At 35.7% G+C, this 24417-nt stretch overlaps 1 long non-coding RNA gene across 5 annotated transcripts; it reads left to right on the top strand.

Annotated features, from left to right (window-relative positions):
• The first annotated feature begins 8653 nt into the window (after nucleotides 1–8653).
• On the top strand, nucleotides 8654–13903 carry LOC113310976. Of its 5 annotated transcripts, none has more exons than XR_003341490.1 (7): nucleotides 8654–9391; nucleotides 10718–10787; nucleotides 11268–11291; nucleotides 11437–11573; nucleotides 11683–12021; nucleotides 12242–12390; nucleotides 13559–13903. It is a non-coding gene; the product is annotated as an uncharacterized LOC113310976 (long non-coding RNA). The 5 variants fall into 5 exon arrangements; XR_003341488.1 differs by having other exon boundaries at nucleotides 8657–9391; nucleotides 11268–11573; nucleotides 11683–11777; nucleotides 11954–12021; XR_003341486.1 differs by having other exon boundaries at nucleotides 8656–9391; nucleotides 11268–11573.
• Nucleotides 13904–24417: the final 10514 nt, after the last annotated feature.

The following is a 24417-nucleotide window of genomic DNA, read 5'->3' as shown; positions in this document are numbered from 1 at the left end:
TTTCCTTCAAATCAGGGTTTTGCCTTAGTTACAAAGAAATCCATATTCACTGTTAGATGAAAACCTGATTTAGATTCAAGCAAATATCTCTCAACCGTTAGATCTAAAGACATAGCTTGTCACACACACTTGGGTACACGTTTACTGGGTTCGTGAAAACCATGCCCAAACGAGTACGTGTATGTGGTTCAACATGATAACCCAAAAGGTCAACCATATGAGCATTTCATATTAACCTTGTTCTTCTTCACCATAACTAGTTCAATTGACTCAAATGAACTAGTTAGAGAGTTGTTCAATTGCTATGAGATCTTATGTAACTACACAAGACACAATTGAAACAAAGATGATTCGATTCATAGAATCGGCTCATGAACATTATAGCCACAGTTTGCATAAAATATTCCTTAATATTTAATGTTTCATGTTCAGAGCACATCTTTAGATCATAACCACTTAAGCTCACAAACAAGTTTGCGGACTTAAGTTAATCGGTTGAGTTTTCCAAACTCAGCAGAAATTCTCGGTTCGAGAACTTCCGCCAGTTCGCGGACTTAGCACACAAATGAGTTATGGAAAATCCAGCAGAAATTCTCGGTCGAGAACTTCCGACAGTTCACGGACTGAATCTGCGAACTGGGTTCGCGGACTTGGCAAGCCAATTCCACAATCCTCTCGATTACTCTTGATCAACAAAGTTTGAAAAACTTCGATTCAAGGAATATATGGTTATGTAATCTAAACTCTCATTTCAATCTTTGAGACATTCTCATAGGACGCCATGTAGCCGTTATTCACAGACTGATTCACGTCAGAGCAATTCTCAAAGTGATTGAAACTTTTCATGACTTTCGTCACTAGGTGAAGATAAACTTGATCAAAGCAAAACGCTTTACCAACACATGTTTTCGAGTAAAAGATAAGCAGTGAATACTCAGCTCGAAATATCAAGTGTGTATGATCTAGTCTATATAGCATACGAATTTTGTCTCATAAGAAATAGGAGATAGAATAGATAGCCTTTTGAGTGATAGATAAGTTCAAGTCTTCACATACCTTTTTGTTGATGAAGTTCCACGGTTCCTTGTGTACATCTTCGTCGTTGTCGTTGAATCACCATGAAGTCCTTGAGCTCAGCTACACTTTTCATATCCTAGTCCGAGACTTAGCTAATAGGTATAGTTTTGATCACTAATATTGACAAACATGCTTGATATATCAACGCATGCGAGGTTGACCGAGCTATGCTCTAACAAATACTACAACTGAAAATCTTGATATTCAAAATCTTACAACCCAAATGGCTGAGAAATTAACTCTACGACCTTCTCTTACTGAACCAGTTTTCATCGACAAAAACAGTTATTATAGCTGAAAATGATAATAACTGGAAGTGGTGTATGGTTGGATACATTTATTGTGAAACTCTGATTCCTACATCTTCTATTCTCTACTACATCTGTAACTGATGGCCCTTAGATCAAACACCTACTGTTACCACCTTCAATGGATTGAGAAATAAAGTCATCATCAGATTCCTAGTAGAGAGTGATTTCAATAGAGTTAATGAGCAACGACCTTGGTATGCTTGAGGTTATTTAATGGTTCTTAGAGTTGTCCTTTCTACTGGCTGGCCAGCAAATCATCAATCCTTTACAGAAGAACTTATTTGGTTGATTTTGTGTAACATCCCAAAGGAATGCACTGAATTTGAGGATCTTCAAAATATCACTTTCAAACTTGGAGAACTGATTGAGGATCAAACACCTTATAGAAATCATCCTTTGAAGAAGAATATTAAAGTTTGTGTCAGAGTTTTTGTTCAAAAGTCTTTACCTACTGGAATTCCTCTCTTTAGTTTAGGAAGAGCTCAACCATTTCTTATTGAATGCAGATACTTCTGTACTTCATGTCGTGTGTTAGATCATAAAGATGCTAATTGTCCAGCTTGGAAATCTAAACAGAAGCTATTATAAGGAGCAACTACTTCTAACTCAAAATATGTTCTACCAGTTGTTTTAAGGCTCATGATGCCACAACAATCAGACGCTCAACATCTTGCACCTACCCATAATATAGTGGTAAATGATACTATCATGTATCCAAGTGAAACAGTGCCAGATACCCAAATTGACACTATTGATTCTCATGTCAATGCCAAAGGAAAAGCCAAGGATTCAACCCAAAACGCTGATAACATTGTTCAAAAAGTCTTAGCAAGTAATATCCAGATGGATCGTTTTGTGAATCGATCAACTGCTCTAAAGATTTTCGACTTTGGGACAACATGATGCTCTATCTAATTTTAAAAGAAAGATTAATCCCAGATTGGATTTAAGAAAACGAACTAGATCCAGCATTTCTACTTTATCTAGTATCGTGGTCATCCCAAACCAAAATGATATCTCTGAACCATATTATTCAAAAATTTGTCCCCCAATCACCAAATTAAGAGATCTCTCTGCCATCAATCTATCCAACTGTACTCTCAATACCCATTCTTTGGTTGCTCCATATGGTAGTTATAATGTACCTGCCGACGATACCGCAAGCAATGATGGTGTCCGCAATAATTCTCTTCATGCAACTGCTACTCTGAGTCTCAGTTCTACCCAAGATGCTTCTCAAACTGGTGGTTCTAATGATTCTCATCTTGGTCGCAGTTCTACCTCTACCACTCAGGTAAATTCTACTCCATTCCCCCTTTAAATGATCCTATTAGTGCTTCCATTCTTATGAATCCTTTTCCTGTTAATAATGTCAACATGTTATGCTGGAACATTAGAGGACTGGGTAAAAAAAAACTGTTAATAAGGATCTCAGTCTGTTATGTAGAAACATCAACCTTGATATCATCTTCCTGTCGGAAACTAAAATGAACAAAGATTTGGTTGCTAAAAGACTGAAAAATATGGGATTTTCGTGCACCTGTAACGTTCCAAGTATTGGAAGAAGTGGTGTTCTAGTTCTGGCCTGGAAAAAGGAAATTCAACTCAACATTTTAACCTCAAGATCGAGGGTCATCCATATCACTTCTATTGATATTATCCACTCCAAACTTTGCCACATTCATTTCATATATGGGGAACCCAGTAGTAGTCTAAGACAAGCTTTCTTGGAAAATAAATGTCGGTTACCTCATACACCTCTTGATGAACCTGTGTTTTTTGTAGGAGACTTTACTGCCCTTTTAGGTACTGAGGATAAGAATGGTGGTCTAGAAGTAGATATTCATATTTCTTAAACCTTGGGAACTTTTGCTCTGTGTTAACTTGCATGATCCTGGTTATTTTGTCCCTAGATTTACTTGGTCTAACATGTAACAAGGTCCAAACCTCATCCTTGAAAGATTGGATAGGTGTCTTATTAATCAATCTGCTAAAATTTTATTTCCTAAACTGTGTGTCAATAATATGCCTAGAGACTCTTCTGACGACTACCCTATGCATATATGATTCAACTTTGAGGACATATGTATGCATAGACCTTTTTATTTTAAGGCTATGTGGATTGAAGATCTTACCTGTAGAGATATTATAGATAACTCTTGGTCTGTCAATGTTGTGGGTTCCCCTGCTTATAAACTTAAAGCAAAACTTCTAAATACCAAGAAAGGCCTTAGAGACTGGAATAAATCCTCTATTGATAATATTCAAAACAATATATCTACCACAATGGAGGAATTATTTGAAGTTCAGACTTCCATTCCAACTGACTCTGGCTCCATTGCCAAACTTGGAGCCAGATTGAAATACCTCTACAATCTAGAGGAGTTATATTGGAAGGAAAAATATAGAGAGGTCTGGCTCTTGGAAGGTGATAGAAATTTCCCTTATTTTCATAGAGTCACTCTCTTCAGAAGAAAAAGAAATGTCATTAGTTCGATTAAGGATTCCTCAGGTACTATTCTAACTAATAAAAATAGTATTTGAACCTATTTCATATATTATTTTAAAAATCTTTTCTCTTCCCACCCCAACTGTTTCATAATGAAATCCTTCAAGACTTACCTGTGAAATTTTTAGCTGCTGGTAACTCTCACGTGAATTCTCCTCTCACTCCTGAGGAGATCAAGAATGTTGTTTTTCAAATGGGGGGGAAAAGACTCATGGACCCGATGGGTTCACTGGACTGTTCTACCAGAAAAATTGGGACATTGTTGAGGGGATGTCATTGATATGACCCAGACTTGCTTTAGAACTGGGCATATGGCTAAGGTTTTTAATCATACTAATACTTCTCTCATCCCAAAAGTTCCACTTGTTAAACTTTTTTCTTAGTATAAACTTATATGGATTTGTAATTTTATCTACAAAATTATTTCCAAAACTCTAGCAAATAGACTGAAATCTTTTATGAATAAAATAATTTCCCAAAATCAACGTGCCTTTGATCCTAAGAGGAGTATCTCTGATAATATCCTTCTAGCTAATGAGGCTATATTTGTTGTTAATTGCAATGAAAAACAGAAGGCATTGCTACCATTAAACTTGACATGTCTAAAGCTTATGATAAGATAAAATGGTCTTTTCTTGAGAATGTTTTAACAAAAATGGGGCTTTCTGACCACTGGATTAAGTTAATAAATCAGTGTGTCTCTCCTGTGTCTTACTATATCCTCCTCAATGGTAGCCTTATTGGCCTTTTCAAACCCGAGAGAGGATTGAGGCATGGAGATCCTCTATCTCCTTACCTTTATATCATTTGTTCTGAAGCTCTATCCTCCTATATAGATGCACTCTCTAAGAAAGGATTGGTTGAAGGCATAAAAGTGTGCAAAGATGCTTCTACTATGACACATCTTTTATTTGTTGATGATTCCCTTCTTTTTTCTAAAGCTACTGTTAAGGATTTTCAGACTATCAAAGACCACCTTCATAAATATTGTTTGGCCTCTGTCCAAGAAATCAATTTTGATAAGTCTGGCATTCTTTTTAGTAGGAAAATTCCTGAGCATAGAAAAAACCAACTTGCTAATATTCTTGATATTCAGAACAGGGATTTAGGAGAAAATATCTTGGCACTCCTACTGTGTTCTAAGCTTCTAAAATTTAAACCCATATGGGTATTCTCCAAGCTATTGATGCCAGGATTTCTATATGACTCCATAAGCTCATGTCTCAAGATGCTAGAACTACTCTGATTAAACACATTGCGCAAGCCATTCCCCCTTTTCAAATGGGAGCTTACCTTATTCCCAAATATCTTTGCAAAAAAATGGATTCCCACCTCTGCAAGTTTTTGGTGGGGAGAAACCCTTGATCCCAAAGATAGGAAGCTCCACCTTCTGGGTTGGGATATTTTATGTTCCCCCAAATCAGAAGGTGTATTGGGATTCAGGAAGCTGAGTTAAATAATCTGGCCATGCTAGCCAGAAATGTCTGGAGGATTATTCAAAATCTTAATTGCATGATGGCCAATGTCCTTAAAGCTAAATACTTTCCCAGAACTGATTTTTTAAATGCTAAATGTTCTAACAAGTGCTCTTAGACTTGGAAGTGTTTGCATGCTATAAAGGAATTAATCAAGACATTTATTTCTTGAATTGTGGGGGATGGTCAATTTATTGATCCTTGGCGTGACAAATGGATTCCATCTCTGGGATCTGCCTGCCACACCTAACCCCCTTGTTCCTCATGATCATAATATCAAAGTCTCTTATTTTATTAATGCTACTAATAGATCTTGGGATGTTACTAAGTTAAACACCTATTTTGATGATGTTTCTTTTAAGAAGATTATTACTATTCCCTTAAGCCAGTTATGCACTCCAGATAAGAGGGCTTGAGAACTTCCAAAAAATGGCAGATTTACCTATAAATCTTCTTACCTGGGACTTATAGGACTTAGGACCTCCCCTTATGATAAACTTTGGAAGGATATTTGGAAAATTAGGGTTCCCTATATAATCCAAGTTTTTACCTGGAAAGCTGTTAGAAATGCTTTACCTGCTAGAACTGTTTTACATACCAGGATGTCTATGCACAGTATTGAGTACTCTAGATTTAATGATCCTGATGAGTCTGTTATGCATGCCCTGGTTTTGTGTCCTTTTACTAGCTGTGTCTGGTTTCCATTCTCTCTTTGTGTCAACACTCAGATTTTTCATCACAAGTCTTTTCTTGACTGGATGATGTTTTGGCTTATTGATCTTGTTTCTAAACTCCCTGATGAGGTTCAATGCCTTTTTGTTGTTGTTTGGTCCCTCTGGAGGAGTAGAAACAATCTGGTTTTCTAAAATTCTAAAGAAACCCATATGACCATCTTAAGCAAGGCCAGAGCTATGCTCTTAACTAGGAAGTCTAACTTAAATATCTCTCCCTCTATCCCTGTTGGTCTTTGTGACAAATGGATTCCCCCTTATTTTGGTTGGATAAAATGTAATATTGATGAATCTTTTGATGATATTTCTTGACCTAATGGTGCAGGCTATGTGATGAAGGACTTCTCAAGCAAAGCTTCCTTTTGTGCATCCTTAGTTTTTGAAGTAAAGTCTGCTGAAGAAGCTGGAGCCACAGCTATTTGGGCAGCCTTGAAGAAAGCTATGGAGCAGAAATTGACTCACAGTATCATTGAAAGTGATGCTAAGGATCTCATTGATCAATTTCAACATGCGTGTTTGATGGAGATTATAGAACGAATGCTATTTTTAAGGATATCCAGTTTTTCTCTTCTAGTTTAGTGGCTTGTATTTATACCTTTTAACATCGTATTCGTAATTTTGTTGCTCATGAGCTAGCTCAGTGGAAAAAATCAAATAATTCCTCTATGCACTGGTCTGTTCCTCCAATTTGGCTTCTGCCAACTGTTAGGGGGATCATTAGCCTTTCTGAAGGTCGTTGTTTAAAAAAAAAGTACTAAAAGGGATGGGAATTTTGGGTTTTTCAAGTCCCAAAGACTACCCCAAAACCATTTTCAATATTTTTTTTTATCAAATTTCAATTTGTGTTATGCTTCATTTTTACAAGAAAGTGACCATAAAAGGGACTCCCTCCAATCGGCCCTCCGGTCGGTCGGCCCAATTATGCCTTCTTCTTTATTTAGTCTGGTACTCCTACGGTTTTATATGAATCATATTACAGGGGTTCCAAATTTTTGGTTTTTGGGCTCATAAGATGACAAAATAGAGACATCAAATAGTAATCAACAAAATCCCTTAACCTATTAATTATAATCCTCCATTAGTTAGTATTAATGATTAGATTAACTAAATTAAGTATTATTAGTGATAAGTTAGAGTAATTTATAGTTAGGGTTTGAAAATCAAAATCAATTTTTTTTTAATTTAACATACGGTTAGGAGTCTCAAATTTTCCCAACCGTAACTACCATATACGGTTGGAGCTCCCAACCGTAGAAAAACATAGGTTAAAATACAGTTAGGAGTTCATATTTTCCCAACTGTAACTACCATATACGGTTGAGAAATCCAACCGTAGAAAAACCAAGGTTCATACGATTGAGAAAACTGATATTTCCCAACCGTATGTAATTCTGAAGCTATTTCAAAATTCCCAATCTGATCAAATCCAACCAATTTATGCAATCGAAAGCAACAAAAAATGGTAGATTTTCGATTCTTACCTTGCTGAAGTATTTTTTTTTTTTGTGCTCAATCAAAATTTTATTTATTAGCTATTATCAGCACAAAATGAGTACATATAAGCCAAAGGATTTTATCAGCACAAAATGAGAACAAATAAGTGAAAGGCTTTTACATAAAGATGGAGAACAAAATCAATAAAATCTATAGTAAGGCTGTCTGGTTGATTCTAAATTGAAGGTATCACTCTCTGTGTAAATTTTGACAATGCGTGCACCCATAGTACTCCCCTGTTTTACTATTTTATCAGCTGTAAAATTTATCTCCCTGTAACTATGTTCAAAATCATAGTCCAGTAAAATAGCACAAACTTTGTTCCATCTTGAGATAATAAACCAAGACAGACAGGTTATTTCTTTTGAATGCTAAGATGCCCACCTGCACAAACTATTGCCATTATTTCAGTGTAAGCAAGTCAAATCCCGAACTAGTCCGGACCCGGTACGGCCTGGCCAGTGTAAGCAGGCCAAAACCTGGATTGACCCGTCATTTAAGTAGGACACGCCAGCCTGGGCCAGCGAAGGCCTGCCAGGCTAGCATGTTAAGGCCTGCGTAGTTTATGGTTTATAGGTTTATAGATTTTCCAGTAAAAAGTGGTTAGTTAGGTTCAAACGTGAGTTCTCAAGGCTCATGGAAATGGAAAAGTACCTAACTAACCTTCCAACCTTTTGTAGTGTGTTCATCTCACAAAATAAACGGTTTGTAAAGTATAAACATTTTAAAATCACTCTAACATTCTATAACAGTGATAATCAATCATGCATGTTGTATCTCAAATACATGGCACAGTTTGGATAACTTGGCCTATGTAAAGAGTGGTCAGGATATGTCCTTGGCAGAGATAAATTCATGGCTGTGGTTCCCCAGACCAAACCTTTATTCTGCACGTGCCTAAGCTTTTAGGGGGCAAAATGAGTAACGGTGGGCGCTCGGTCGTTTATGGCTGAGTAATTGACGTTTTGAGAACAACATGAAGAGGAACAATTTTGTTGTCAATTGGACTTCAAAAGCCATATTTAGACAAGCTTTAGAGTTCAATAGTTTTTTTGCTTCTTCCTCTTTTGTGTATATTTGGAGGTCTTGTAATAAGTTAGTGGATAATTTAGCTAAATTCTTTAACAAACATGTGTATGTACATGTTGATTCTAGACAAGGGGAAAAGTCTAGGAAGGAAAAATGGTCTAACGTCTTGTGTAATGATAACAATGTAATCTCTTTCCGCCTCTAGTTTTATGAAATTTCCTTTTATCAAAAAAAAAATAAAAAAAAATTGACGTTTTAAGAATTGAGAGTAATGAATGATTAACCAACCAATGTTCTCTCTCCCTCTCTCACCGCGAAATCCTAAAACCTCAAATTCTTCATTATCCACCGCTGCTTAATCATGAACTTCAGTTTCTTCATCCTTCTGGCTTTAAATCGGTAGAGAAGCGTTGAAATCGGTAATGGTTATGGTTTTCTAAAACCTATTCATTACAGACGATTAAATTTTTAGTGGTCCCTCCGAATTATTTCGTTGTCTTTTTCTCCGAAAATCCAATCGATTCACGTCCTCATGAGTTATGTCTCTCTCGATTTCCCTCTTTCTCTCTGCAACATCTTTTTCACCTCCTCCATAGCCCACAGTATACTATAGATTTTAGGGCTTTTTTTACAGTTGAGGGATTCATGTTTGGGTTGAAGTATTTGGGATTGAAATAGTCATCTCCGTCTGTTTATTTTATAGTTGTTATAAATTAGTAATGATCTGATTGATTGGGAAATCTCTGCGAGAAGTAATTAAACAAGGTATACCCCGCTTTCTCTCTAATACCATGTCTTTTTTGGTGTTAAATGGTTAAATTAGGTAGTTGGTTTTGATAATGGGTTTGTTTTGAATATCGGTTTTAAAATGAACTCATCTGCTTATTGACAAGAACTTAAGAGATAGATTGTATATGAATTCATAGTCATTTTCAATTCCTAAGTTACCACCCACATCTCAGGATTATTTAGCCTTCTTACTTCTTAGTATTTTTATTTTTTATATTACGTGTCTTTTGCTGCTTACCTTTCATAAAATGCCTAACTATTCTATTCCGAAGAACATTTTCATTAGTTATTATTCTTGATGCTACGACTGGCATGTTAATGTATGGGATTATTTGGATTGTGATCTATTTGAGATGTAGTTGGATTATACACCGCAGTTTTACTAACTCTTAAGATATTTCAAATCCTATTAGAAATAGTTTGAACTGTTTGGTTAGAGTTTCAAGTTGACAGGAACTGACGATTCGTATGATACTCCACCAAGATGAGAAAATGTGCAATGAAGTGCTGCAATGTGCTTAATTTTCATTTTTATTCCCAATTTGTAGATGCTACAGAACATATATATTTTGTTGCAGTTATTACTTTTAGGTAACGCAACCTTATATTTCAATGGCACTTAGTTATGACATAAGAGTCTCATTTACACCATTTAAGATCCATCGGTTTTATTTCTATGGTTTGACGAAATCCAATGTCATTAGGCAACATGTTGCTCTCTAGAATTTTGTTCTATACCCTAAAATGAATACAACATTTTGTGTTATATGATGGTCGGTTTTCCGGGAGGTTGTGCATCTCGCTTCATGTTTACCAAGTTGTGTGCTGGACCCATGTTAAGAAAACTCGGTAGAATCCGACTACATATATATTTTCTTTACAGATTTAACACAAAACCGATCCTCACCGTTTTCTTAATTGGTCGGGTTCAGATAAAATATGGTCAGGTTTCGATCAAATATAGTTTCTCTTTTCTCCAAAGGCTTATTATTTACCTCAAAAAGCTGGAACGAGATTTAAAAGATCATACAACATCCCAAGTTGTTATTTCTCTTAGATTATGAGGTTCGATAATCAATCTTTGATGTGTTGGGATCCCAATTAAATTTATGAGATGTCCTCTTCTTTATCTCATTCACAAAGGAACTGTATGTGGTTTCTGAAGTGTTTTATCATGAGTACAGGTAGTGGACACACCCCTAGAGAATGCGACCATGGTAGTAATGTTATTACTTTTCAGGCCTTCATTTTTATGACCTACATTTGTTCTCATCAATTCTGTTTTCCATTTTTTGGTGATAGACATTATGGGGAAATCTACTTTCATCCATCAGTCCATACCATGATGGAATTATTATTACTGCACATTAAGGTATATGTTGCACCTCAAAATCAGTAAATGAAGTACTTTTCCTTAGTGCAGATTACCTACTTTGTCGTCCAGTTATAGTGTAACTTAGCACACATCCCGGTTATGCATCATTGAAATATTAGTAATACGCCATGAGCAGGGACGGACCCAGGAAAGATAAATTTCCTTTTAAGCCTTGGTCGAGCAAAAATAAATAAAAATTTGGCTTGTGGACTGGGAAGCCTACCCGGGCTAAAGCCCCCTTTAGCCCAGCTGTAGGTCCGTCATTGGCCATGAGGGATGGCAATAAAAACAGCCCTGCTTCATTCTGTATTTTTTTTGCAATCACGATATCTTTTGCAATCTGGATGTCTTTAATTCCCTTACTCGGATAATCGTTTATAGTACCTGGATTCGCTTTAATTTCTTATTGTGCTAAGTTTCAATCTTTACGAGGTCAAGTATACAATTTGACCTATGAAACCTCATTGTTTGGTGAAGGTGGAAAAATCAAGCATATTTAAGGTATGGATATATGACCTTACTACCTTAGTAGTAAAGTCATAGAAGACCTATAATCATGTCTAATAATCGTACACTCCAGGAGAATTGTGAAGTACTCTATCGTAACAACACCAATAGTACTGACCGGGTAAACTTTATTAACCAGTGGTTCTAAACAGACCGAGGGTCTAAACCACACAAAAACAACATCTCAAAAAGCTCTCATGGATTTCTTGGTGGGTCCCGGCGGGCCCGCCTAAGGACAGCAGGGGGGCGCTTATGGTGGGGTCCATTGAAAATTTTGTGAGTACTTTTTCATTTGTTTTTTTGATGCTGAAGTGGGATATTATATACAGCAAGGTTGAAATTACTATTGCTTAGCTAACATTTTGGTATCCTGCGCTTTCTACAGATTGAAGGTGTTGAAAGGCTATGTCACGTGAATCTTGGCACCATCACTGGCACGGTGGCACCTACCACAGATCATTACTACACAGAAAACCTTAGGTGACAACTCGAAATGGAGGATCAATTTTCAAATTAACTGTACCCCAAAGAATTAGACATGGCATAATTCGTTTTTCTGGGCATAGACATACTCGATCCACATGGCTTAAATTATAACTCATGCGTACCATTTGCAATTTTGTTAAATATTTAAACGGATAGAACAAATGTTGCAGTGCTTCATACTACCATGGCATGATATGGGCATCTTTGCATCGACCTCGACATACATAGAAATTCGATGGTATTTAACTGATTATAACTATATTATTATACATTTCTTAAATAGTTGTTATTTCCACCATAATTAGGATAACTATAAGCGAAAATTTATTATTCAAGTTTGAACCACCTGATTTTCCCTCAAAACTAGATCACTTTTAGGAAAAGGTTTAAAGTATTTCAAAATTTGTAAACATTATTCATAAGTACTTGAATATTGAAATTATTTTGGTCTGTTACAGGAGGTAATGGAACCATTGATCGTCTGGGTATGGTGTTGTGGTATTTATGGTACAACATAACACTGGACTCTGGAGCATAGAAGAAGCCAAATAGTTGAATCAAGGAACGTGCATTACATCCATAAGGGCCATCCATCTGTTTACTGCAGGTATTCCTTCATAATTACCTTTTTTTTTTGCATAATTAAGAAAAAAGACGTTGTATTGATCGTGTTTTTTTTATTGTTTTTCTTTCTATGTTTCTTAGGGGTCATTATCCATGATAAATTCCTATGGGATCTATCACAGTTATTATTTTAGTGTAAGGTTATAAACCTTAGAGTTACCTTTTTCAGATTAGTAAGACCATTTGGTTAGTAATCTGAAAACGAGTTTTCAAGAATTACAAACATAGTTTATCGAGAATCCAGGTTGTATTCCCAGTACTTTGCATATGTGATACCAGGATTTTATTTAGAGCAACTTATTGTTAAATGTGTGAAATTATGAGAGTCAACACCTTTGAGTCATTTCCACCATAGAACAATTTATATTCACACATACGTATGTCCGTTGATATGGACATTAGTATCTTTTTGGTAATTTATCCTCTATACTTTCCCGATCTACTAACTTTTTTCCATAGGTAAAACAGTATTTATATCTTTGTTTGCAATGAGTTTCATTGCAGTAACCATACCATAGGGATTCAATTGGTACGCTCGCTATTGGTTTTATAGGGTAATCAATAGCTTTGGTCATTCTAATTTCTTTATTTTTAATCAATATCTCTGTCTTCTCTGGGTGTATCTTAGAAATAATTTTTCATTTGACTAGGTTTTGTGTTTGTTCATATAGCTCCAAGAGTTAAGTGGATAGTGCTGCTTGGAGTATCTATGCACCTACATTTAGAACACCACAAGTAAAGACAGACTGAGAGAGGAATGACGCTAGCCAAAACATTAGTTCTGGTGGTTATCACCTTAACTTCCAGGATACAAAATGGTCCAACCAAGTTTGGGAAGTGTGAATTAAAATAGCTTGGCTAATGTGCAAACAATAGACGTTAAAATTGTGAAGTTTTTTCTATGTTGGGCAACAAAAATAAGTAGTTCATTTGGTTTTCTACGACGGCTAAACTAAAGTATTTGTTACCAGCAAGTTCAATAGAAAATATAATAACTTAAATCTTCGGTCGCTTACCACGATAGTTACATGAGTTTTCCTTTGTTTACTCATAAACATATACATAGAATGCATAATTTATGTGGATCCTGGACGGTTTTAGCTTTGCTTCAGTTTTCTCACTGTTCCACGTCTATTTTCTCTCTGTGCAAGGTTGGTTTTGAAACCTCTCTGACGACCATGGAGGGCTGCAACTCTATGCCCATGATGCATAGCAAAAGGGGTGCTCCAGTATGGCTTTGGTGCAGATACATTTTCATACCCTGCACCGATTTCAGCAAGAACAGACATTTTGATATCCGTATTGAGACTGGTGAAATTCCAAGGACCAGTATGTCTTTGGTGCAAGGTTGAGTCATGCATATTTGCTTGGTAATAAATTTTTGTGAAGGTCCAGCTAGCAAGTAAAAATTACAACAACCTCAAATTACATTATAACATATTTTTGAGCCTGCTTCAAAAAAAAATAAAAAATAAAATAAAATTGAGACTTCATCACCCACTACTTCTTGACCATACTTGCATATCATCTTCCTATTAAGATTTTTGTTTTTGATTTTATGTATTAGTAAGCTGTCTCATGTTAGGATATCAGTTTAGTTGTGCAAATATAATCTCAATGGATTTTGCAGCATTGCTTGGAGTAAATTATTGAGCTTATTATAACAAAACTCTCTTTAGGTTGCTTAGCTACAAAACATTAAAAGATTTCCTCTCAAGAGAAACAAAATTCCGCAGTATCCAACTTTTGTGAGCGTTTGGGGCTAAATTTCTTAGCAAAATTTAGGATACATATACATGATACATCTAAATTGTAAACCTCGACTAATATCCATTCCCTTGCTGTTACGGCAATGACTTCATCACGTGGGCGCACTCATTCTTTTTCTAAACAGGGTTCACTTGGATTACGGGGAGGGATATTACTAGCACACAAACCCGGGCTAAACTATTTAGCAATATTAAGGGATACACTACAGTCATACGTACATGACGATAAATATCTATGCTCGTGCCTTTACGGCACGGGTTAAGCCCTAGTGTTCTACGAATCGAAGGCGATGTGTGACCTCTAATTTGAAACTAATAATTTTTCTTCAGAAGGTTCGTTGAATTTATGTGGATACATATATCAATATGACTGTTATTTATTGTTTCAAATTACTAGAGTAACACTAGATGTGAAAACGCCACTCATGTACTATTTTGATGCGACAGAGTTCATGCGACATTTTTTTACCCACAAATTTCTTCAATTTTATGTTATCAATATGATTGAGGAGGAATCGTACACATGTTTTGATTTACTTTTAAAAGTTTATTTTTTCAGCTCACAGATGTATATCTCAGCCTTCCAATAGCCAACGGTTCTTCATTTTTATAACTCTCACATTTACAAAAATTAAAAAAAAAAAAAAATTGTCTGTAGTAGGGAAAATATTATGGATTTTTGCTTCACTACGTAGAGCCTTAGTTATCAATAATTTTAAAACCCGTTTATTCATAAATGTCACGGAGTTGGATTGACAGTTTAGGTATATGTACTTTTAGATGAAATATTCTTTTTGAAATTTAAAATTACGGTGGGATGGAAAAGTAAATGGAAAAATTATCTATTGATATTTTTTTATTTTCATGTTGGGACAATATTATTACTCTGGCTAGATACTAAATTGAAATAACATGCTTATAAGTAAAATAAAAAAATCAGGTAACCCATTATTTTTCTGGACAAAATCTATTTGAATATCGAAATTACTACCCACGAAAAAAATAAAGCAATACGATCGTGAACAATATCGTATTAGAGATAAAAACATCCCGTGTCGTTACGGCACGGGTTAAGCCCTAGTATTTCTATATTTTTCATTGATATATTATGTTAATAATCAGTAAAAAATTTATTGCTAAAGATTTTTTTTTTTTAAAGGTCTACATTTGTTTTAATTTTTTTTTTTGAAGGAAACAGATTTTCATTGATATTAATCCTTTAAAGAAAGGTGTTGCATAATACAATTAGGTGGTTCATCATGAATCCACCATCTGTTTATAGAATTAGAAATTGCAAATTGAACAAAATCATGTGCAATAGAGTTTGCATCTCTAGGAACAGCAGTAAAACTGATTTCACTGAAATCCTTGATGCGATCTTTAATCGAGAGAATAGTGGAACGAATACACCATGGAATTTCATTCATATTCCCTATAATAGCTTTAGGAATGACCTCTGCATCCCCTTCAAGAATGATTTTGCCGACTTGTAATCTTCTAGCCAGTTGTAGAGCAAGACCATATGTCTTAGCTTCTGCGACTGTTGATGAGAAGGAATCAAAACATATTGCTCCACTCCCTAGGTGATTTCCGTGAGAATCCCTAGCAACAGCAGCTGCCGCAGCTTTTCCACTATTATACGCGGCATCAACATTAACTTTAATGTATAAAGGAGATGGAACTTGCCATCTTGCTACGTTAATCTGATTAATCGTAACTTCATCACAAAAATTCACAACATCATGTAGATCAAATACCTTGAAATCTTGTATAGCTTTAGAAACACACTGTGACGCTGACGGTGTTACATTATTAAAAATCAGGTCATTCCTTGTCTTCCAGATATTCCACAGTAAACATGAACCCAAATTCAACATTATTCCGTGATCCTCATAGTTTAACTAATGTTGAATAATCTGCATAATGTCTGAATCAACTGTAATATCAATGAAGAGAGGAATTCCTTGAAACACCGTTTTTGAGAAATCACAGGATAATAGAAGATGATGAATTGTTTCTTCATATGAATTGCACAACAAACATACAATATTAATCTGACTGTTGAATCTTGATATGTTTTCATAAACTGCTAAACCATTATGAAGAACCTTCCACGAAAATATATGAATCTTAGGTTGAGTCTTCAATTTTTTCCAAAACAATTTCCATGGGAAAGCTGACAGAGATGAAGTCGTTGCTACATTATCAGCCTGCAGTTTATAACACGATTTTGATGTAAACACACCTGAAGGAGTTTTCAGCCAGACTAATTTATCCATAACCTGATCATCCCGTGGGATATAAATATCGATAATCGCCTCCACCTGATCTTATGGAAAAACTTGCATGAGAAGTTCGACATTCCATTGCCTTTGATCTTGTACGAAGAGATCTGAAACCGTTTCCACTTGGATTATTGAATCTGGTAATTTAGTCGGTCTGAATCCCGTCAAATTTGGAACCCAAGGGTCATCCCAAATATGAATATTATTACCCGATCCGATGAAACAGACACAATTATTAATGAACAAGTTTCTTACAGGCAGCATACCATCCATGTTTCTGAATCACCTGGTTTTGGTTCACAATCTCAGAAAGAGACTGATTGAAGATATTTACTCTTGTATAATTGCACCCAAGAAGCATCCATACAAGTTAAGAAACGCAATACCAGTTTTGAAACCAAAGAGATATTAACTTGCTCCATGTTTCTCAAACCCAGATCTCCATCTTCTTTAGATTTATCTATCTTTTTCCATCCAATAAAATGACATTTTCTAGTTCTTGTTTCATGTACCCACCAAAAGTCCCGTTGAATCGTTGAGATTTGATTTGTAATACCCTCTGGAAGCTTAGTGATTCCCGTAGAATAGTTAGGTATAACCGCCAGCACATTCTTTGATAAAACAGTTCGACCGGCAGTATTAACATAGAATGCTCGATACCCAGAAAGTTTATTTCCAAATTTTGATACTAGAGGTTCAAAAGTATGAATGCTATACAATCATATTTCAGAGGATAAGTACCTAAATACTTTTCATTAGTCTTCATTTCTCTAACTCCCAAAATCTGCATAGTCCACCATTTATTATAAGGAGAACACCCACTGCTGAACTGAATCGAAGATTTTGAAAAATTAGTAATCTGAACAGAGAAAGAAGAATACAAATCCAAAATACATTTCAGCTGATTCACGTTTGATTCTGAATTTCTCCCAAAGAAAAACAAATCATCCGCGAACATAAGATGACTGATTGAAGGTGCAAAATGGTTGATCTTGTATAGGTTGTAGAGATTTGTATTCTCGAATTTAGCCATGAGAAGAGATAATCCTTGTGAGAAAATAATGAACAAAGATGGTGATAAAGGGCATCCTTGTCTTAATCCCCTTCCACTTGCAAAACTTCCATACGGAGCTCTATTAAGAAGTATAGAGAAAGTTGAAGTACATACACAATTCATTATCAACTTATGCGCATGATCATGAATTCCTAATTGATGTAACATAAAGCTCAAGAAAGACCATGAAACTCTATCATACGCCTTCGACATGTCTAGTTTGAGTGTAAAAATACCTTGTTTAGACATAGACTTATACTTATGCATTGAGTGAAGTAACTCTTAAGTAATAACAATATTGTCCGTTATTTGTCTATTCTCCACAAAGGCATTTTGAGACCAGGATATGAACATATTTAAGTAAGGACTTATTCTCACTGCAAGAATCTTTGCTACGAATTTATACAACACATTACACAAAGAAATTGGTCTAAATTCCACTACATTAGTTGGATTCTTAACCTTCGAAATTAAACTTATGTGAGTATGATTCAACTTACTTGGTATTTCTCCCATCCTGAAAATTTGTTGTATGAACTTGACTGTTTCTTCCCCCACTATGGACCAACTTTTCTTGTAAAACACCACCGGAAAGCCATTTTTCCCTGGAGAACCGAAAGAATTCATGTTTCTTACCACTTTCCAAACATCTTCACTAGTAGGTATCAAAGAAAGAGAGATATTTTCATCTGCTTCAAGAGAAAAAGAAGAATCTTGAAGATTTGTTGGAGCTTGAATTTCCATGTCTTCCTGAAATAGTGTTTTAAAGAATAAATTAATTCATCTGCTATTTCAGTTGGATTAGTTAGCCATTGACCATTATTTCCTTGTAGACAAGAAATATTGTTTTTATTCCTCCTTTGTTGTACTGATAAGTAAAATTGCTTTGTGTTTCTATCTCTTGTTTTCAGCCATGTGATTTTCATTCTTTGTTCCCAATAGGTAGCCTTCATAATGATATACTCATTTAATTGATCAGACACAATTTTCTCCTGTTGAAGAGTTGCAGTTGTCGGGTTGAGACTTTGAAGACGAAGTAACTTTTTTTTTCCAGATTTCTGATCTTGTTTTTGATACATCCAATCTTATTTTTACTCCAACTTTTTAAGAAACTTCCCAGACAAGACAATTTCCCAATTAAATCTACTGACAGATTGATATTCCAACTTTCAAGAACAACTTTAAGAAAATCAGGATGATTACACCAATAAGCTTCAAACCTGTAAGGAGGAGGATTACGAGGAGTATTCCTACAGGTATTTAGAATGATGGGGGAATGATCGCTTGAAATTCTCGGCAGATGTAAAACTCCAAAAGTTTCAAAAATCAGACACCAGTCTGGTGAAGCCAACACTCTATGCAAACGTTGTCTTATCAAGCTGTGAAATTGTCTTCCATTGCTCCATGTGTAGGAAGGACCAGAAAAACCTAAATCTAATATGTGATTGTCATGAATGAAATTATTAAAGTGGGTTATTATGTTATTCATTGATTGATCACCTCCATATTTTTCCCTGACAGAAGAAGGGGCATTGAAGTCACTGATGAAGCACTTTGGTCCTTCTACGTATTGTGAATTCGTAGATAAACTTTGCCAAAAGTTTGCTCTATCTGTTTTCCTCGGTGGTCCATAAACACGGAATATATTCCACATTGGATATGGACCTTTCTGTTTCACTTGAAGATGAATTAAATTCTTTGAAAAATAAATAACCTCAGCCTTGATCTCATTTTGCCAGAGTAACCATAATCCTCCACTATGACCAACAACTGGAACTACACAATGGTTTGAATAGCAAAATCTGCGAAGAATTGAAAAAGAAGCCGATTATGAAAGTTTTGTTTCTGAGAGGAACACAATATTAGGTTTAGAACTCCTCAGGAAAGATTTTAAAACTTGAATTGTTGGGTCATTCCCTAACCCCCAACAATTCCATGCAAAGACTAACATGGACCGTGCGACCTATTAGGGATAGCCGCCACCTACCGTTGATCATCCTTATTCTTGTTGATTCTTGTAGCCACAGTCGATTGTGTTCCTCCAGTATTGATGCATATATAATCCATCCTCATTTCGTTTAACACCTCTAGAATCACAGAAGGCAGTTGGTTCTGAAATAATGGCATTGCGAATACCCCTAGCCATCGATTTCCATTCCTTCCTATTGGTAACCTTGCTTGATTGTCTGGGATTCCATAAAATCCGTCCACTGTTATTGTCTTGTGGTCCAGTGTTGGCCCTGGATAAAAGTTGATGAAGGTTCTCATTGATGAAGTTATTTGCTACTTCTGCAACAGATGCTTTTAGTTTCTTTATAACAAATTGGAACGACTCAGAGACTTCCAGTGATTGAAAAGAACTATATTGTAGGTTAGTCGAAGAAGCTTCAGGATTCACTTCAATTGACTTGCCCTTTGTTAAGTCTGAATTCAACCTTTGCAACGATGGAGTATGATCAGTTGTACGAGAGATAAACTTCGGATGTTGTTCAGATATGAGTGAAGAAGACCCACCTTTATGGATGATATTACCTACTTGATAAGAAACTGAATTTGTAGTCAGTCGATTATTATCATTGGGAATAAAACTGAAAGGTGGTAACTGCCTGTGCAAGTTATCTTTTTTACCGTTGGAATTTTCAGCAGATGATGTGGAAACAAAAGTCTGAGCTGTAATTGATGTGGACTGATGACTCATCACCCCTGACATTGAAGAAGAACTAATCTTCATGTTTTCCAGTATACCAGAAGAATCATCTTCATGGTTATCCGAAACCTTTGAGAAATCCAAATTATTTTCGTAATCCTTGATATTAGCATTTATGGAACGACTATATTTTGGAACAATAAGATCATAAGCCCTCTGGTGAAGTTCTGGTGGCATCTTTTGGTGTATATCATTCTTATATTGATTAACCTTGGGACACATTTTCATCAGATGTCCTAAGAGACTACAAAATAAGCAAAAATGAGGAAGTCTTTCATATCTTATTTTTGCAGTTACTTGAGCATTGTTGGACACTGGAAATTCAATTGAATCTCTTAAAGGTTGATTTATGTCGACTGGAAGTCTAACCCTTGCAAATTTACCTTTATTCCTGGATTCCTGGAGCGAGATAATTCTGTTGCTCCCTGCATAAGAAATCACCCTTTGAATAAACTTTCTATCCAAACAATTTACAGGAAGACCATGTAGTTGTGCCCAGAATTCCACATTATCAAAGAGGTATTCATGTGGAAGTTTCTTAGGTTTGCATCTCTCCAGTGCCAGTAGATCATCCCTGATAACCCAAGGTGAAGCTTCCATGATAATTTCTGAATCAAAATGAGACTCAAATTTTATTAAGAAGGTTACTGAAGTAAATTCTGAGACATAAAATCTTTTATTAAAAGATCTCCAGGTTTTGTGTAAGAGTTCACGAATCCCTGTGATGATAAAGTGTCTGGGTGAAATGATTTTGAGCACTAAACAATTCTGATAATCTACAGACTGATTTGGTAATGGGTTATTGATTTGAATTTTATTTGAAGGAATATCTTTTGATAGAAGATTTGCGAAATTTTGGAGCATATCCATGTTTGGATTGTTATTTCGTGATGATTCTGCCATAGTTTGAAAGAAGATATATATATAAATTAACTGCCAAAGACTTGAAAAATGAAGTAACTGAAAATCAGAATATCTTGGAAATCTTCAAAAGAATCTGAAGAAATCCCATTTATTTAAATTAGAACCTAGCTAATTATGAGGAATCTTTATTAATAATATGTGAAATAAATGATAAGCATAAAATTGGTAACTTATAAATGTTCAAATAAATTTAATTTTCGTTGTTTCCTTATTAAGTTATTTAAATGGCTTAATATTTTGAGAAATTCTTGATGTGTTATGATGTTTATTTAATTAACAAGTTTCATATATATAAAGCGAGTAAATTGCAGTTTGACCGCAACCAAGATAATGTGGCACAATTGGTCAGACTGTCAAATGATGAATGGAAATGAACCTGGGATAGCGAGTTCGAACCTCAAGAATACCAGTTAGTTAAAGATTACCTAGCAGGCTAGCCTGACCCGGACTGGCCTGGCCCAACATAGTGCAGGCCTGACTCAGGCCCAGGCTGGCTCACCCAAAGGCTTAAGCTTATCAGGCCAGGCCGGCCAGGCCTGTTTAGTTGGCAGACTTATCCAGGCCATGCCATGGGCCAGGCTGGGATGACCCTTCACCATTTACAAGAAGAGAACTGACCTTCAAGTTTTTATGTGAGTGAATGTAGTCATTCTTACGGAAGAGAGTATTCAGTGCTTTGTGCTTCACCCAGTTTTCTTCCCATACTGATATATCATTCCCATCACCCACAATCCATCTTGTGTTGTTCTTAACATCAGTCATAGCAGATTTGAGACCAGGCCAAATGGAGGAATGTTTGTAGTAAGAAATCCATGTACCATCTTTAGACTTGAATTTTGCTTGAAAAAATTTGGCCCATTCTTCCGTACCTTCCATATTAGTTTCATTAGTAGAGCTCTATTGATAACTTCTAATCTTCTAATTCCAAGTCCTCCTTCCTCTAAGAGAGAACAAACTTTTTCCCATTTTAGAGTAACAACTTTCCTTACGTATGCATCTCCTGACCAAAGAAAATTTCTGATGATTTTTCACATTCTCTAAGTACACTCTTAGGCCACTTCTAGATTGACATATTATATACATGGATACTACATAATACAGTTTTAATAAAAATTAGCCTCTCTTGAAAATCTAACATCTTTCCCTTCCACCCGGCAAGATTATTTTGTATCAGTTCAACCACATTCCACATATGACACGAATTTACTCTTCCAGGAAAAAGCATTACACCCAAATACTTGTCAGGGAAGTTTGCTAATTGTATCTGAACTTCTTCAGCAATTGCTTCCTTTCTAACTTGAGAAGTTCCTCTATAAAAACACCTACTTTTAGTTACACTTATCACATGTCCAGAGGATTGTTTGATATTCCATAAGAGTCTTCATTAATCTTCTAAGATTTCTCTTATCACCATTGTAGAAAAAAACAAGTCACCTGCAAAAAAATATGTGGGTTGGACAAACACCATTTCTATTTACCATTGGTATCAATTTCTGTTCCTCCACCATCTTATTTAATGCCCTGCTTAGAACATCCTTAGCTATAATGAAGAAAATGGGTGACAATGGGTCACCTTATATCAACCCTCTGCTAACTGAGAAATAACCTTCTGGTCCACCATTCACCATGACTGAGATTCTTGCAAAAGAAGATATTAACTGTAACCAACTTATACATTTTTCTGAGAAGCCAATCATTTTCATCACTGCAAACAGAATTTCCCAGCTTAGTGAATCATAAGCTTGTGTTATGTTAATCTTTAAAATTACATTACCACATCTTCTTGAAAAAGCGGGGGTATGACAACCACACCCAATATTTCGCTTAACAATCTGTATGAACTAACTCCAATATACTTTCAAGACAATCAACTATACTCAATCTTAATAAGGTATATCAAAGAGTTATATCTCTCTTTATTGATTCAATTCTTACTCAAGCAAATAGAAATCTGCGAGTCTAATTGAATACAAGAAAATCACTTGAACGGTACCAAAGACCAATGTTTAAGTATCAATCAATTTCAATCAACAACCAAATGTCGGATTTCCAATTGATTGATTCAAACACAAAACCTGTGATATTTCAATTATATAACAAAATATACAATGCGGAAAAGAAATAACATAGATACCAGAATTTTGTTAACGAGGAAACCGCAAATGCAGAATAACCCCGGGACCTAGTCCATATTGAACACACACTGTATTAAGCCGTTGTAGACTCTAGCCTACTACAAACTAACTTCGGTCTGGACTGTAGTTGAACCCCAATCAATCTCACACTGATCCAAGGTACAGTTGCGCTTATTACGTCTCTGATCCCGGCAGGGTACTACGCACTTGATTTCCTTAGCTGATCTCACCCACAACTAAGAGTTGCTACGACCCAAATTCGGAGACTTTAATATACAAATCTGTATTACACAGCAAAGTCTACGATAATAGCTAAATCTGTCTCCCACCTAAATACCTACAAGTTTTGTTCCGTCTTATGATAAATCAAGGTGAATAGGAACCAGTTGATAATCCAGAATTATATTCCCGAAGAACATACTAGTATTATCAATCACCTCACAATAATCTTAATCGACACGGTGAAAGAAGATATTATGGAATCACAAACGATGAGACGAAGATGTTTGTCACTACTTATATATCTTGACTATCGGAGATATTAATCTCAAGCCAATTGTTACGATTGTACTCAATACGATAGAATCAACAAGATCAGATCACACAACTGCGAGAAAGTAGTATCAGTCTGGCTTCACAATCCCAATGAAGTCTTTAAGTCGCTAACATGGTTTTCAAGAAGAAACCTAAGGTTAAAGGAGTATCGCGTGACGGACCAGAGAATCCGGACTTCCAAGGAACCGGGTTTCGGCCTGCTTGACAAGCTTCGACTCCCGGATACGCCACTTAAGAAACTGGACTTTCAAATTCCTGGAAACAATTCGCATTTAACCTGCAAAATGTTCGTTGAATTATCCCAAGAGCAACAAACTTGAGATCCTGCTAAACAAAAATCTTATTGGTCTCAAGGTTGGAATTCTATAAGCATATGTCCCATACCATAATACTCATAAAATTCCACGAGGGATCCAATTTCCAAAAATCCAAATATAAGAATCGACCAATTTCTTAAAATAAAATTTGGCCAGTTGCCAACCCAGTAACTTACACGTCCAGTTGCCAAAATTACCACGGGCCAATTTCCCAAAAATAACAGACGACCAGTTGCCAAAATTAACACGGTCCAATTGCCCAAA

This window comes from Papaver somniferum, chromosome 9, assembly GCF_003573695.1.
Source record: "Papaver somniferum cultivar HN1 chromosome 9, ASM357369v1, whole genome shotgun sequence".
NCBI lineage: Eukaryota > Viridiplantae > Streptophyta > Magnoliopsida > Ranunculales > Papaveraceae > Papaver > Papaver somniferum.
The sequence above is the reverse complement of the archived record's forward strand: the minus strand, read 5'-3'. Positions and strand labels throughout refer to the sequence as shown.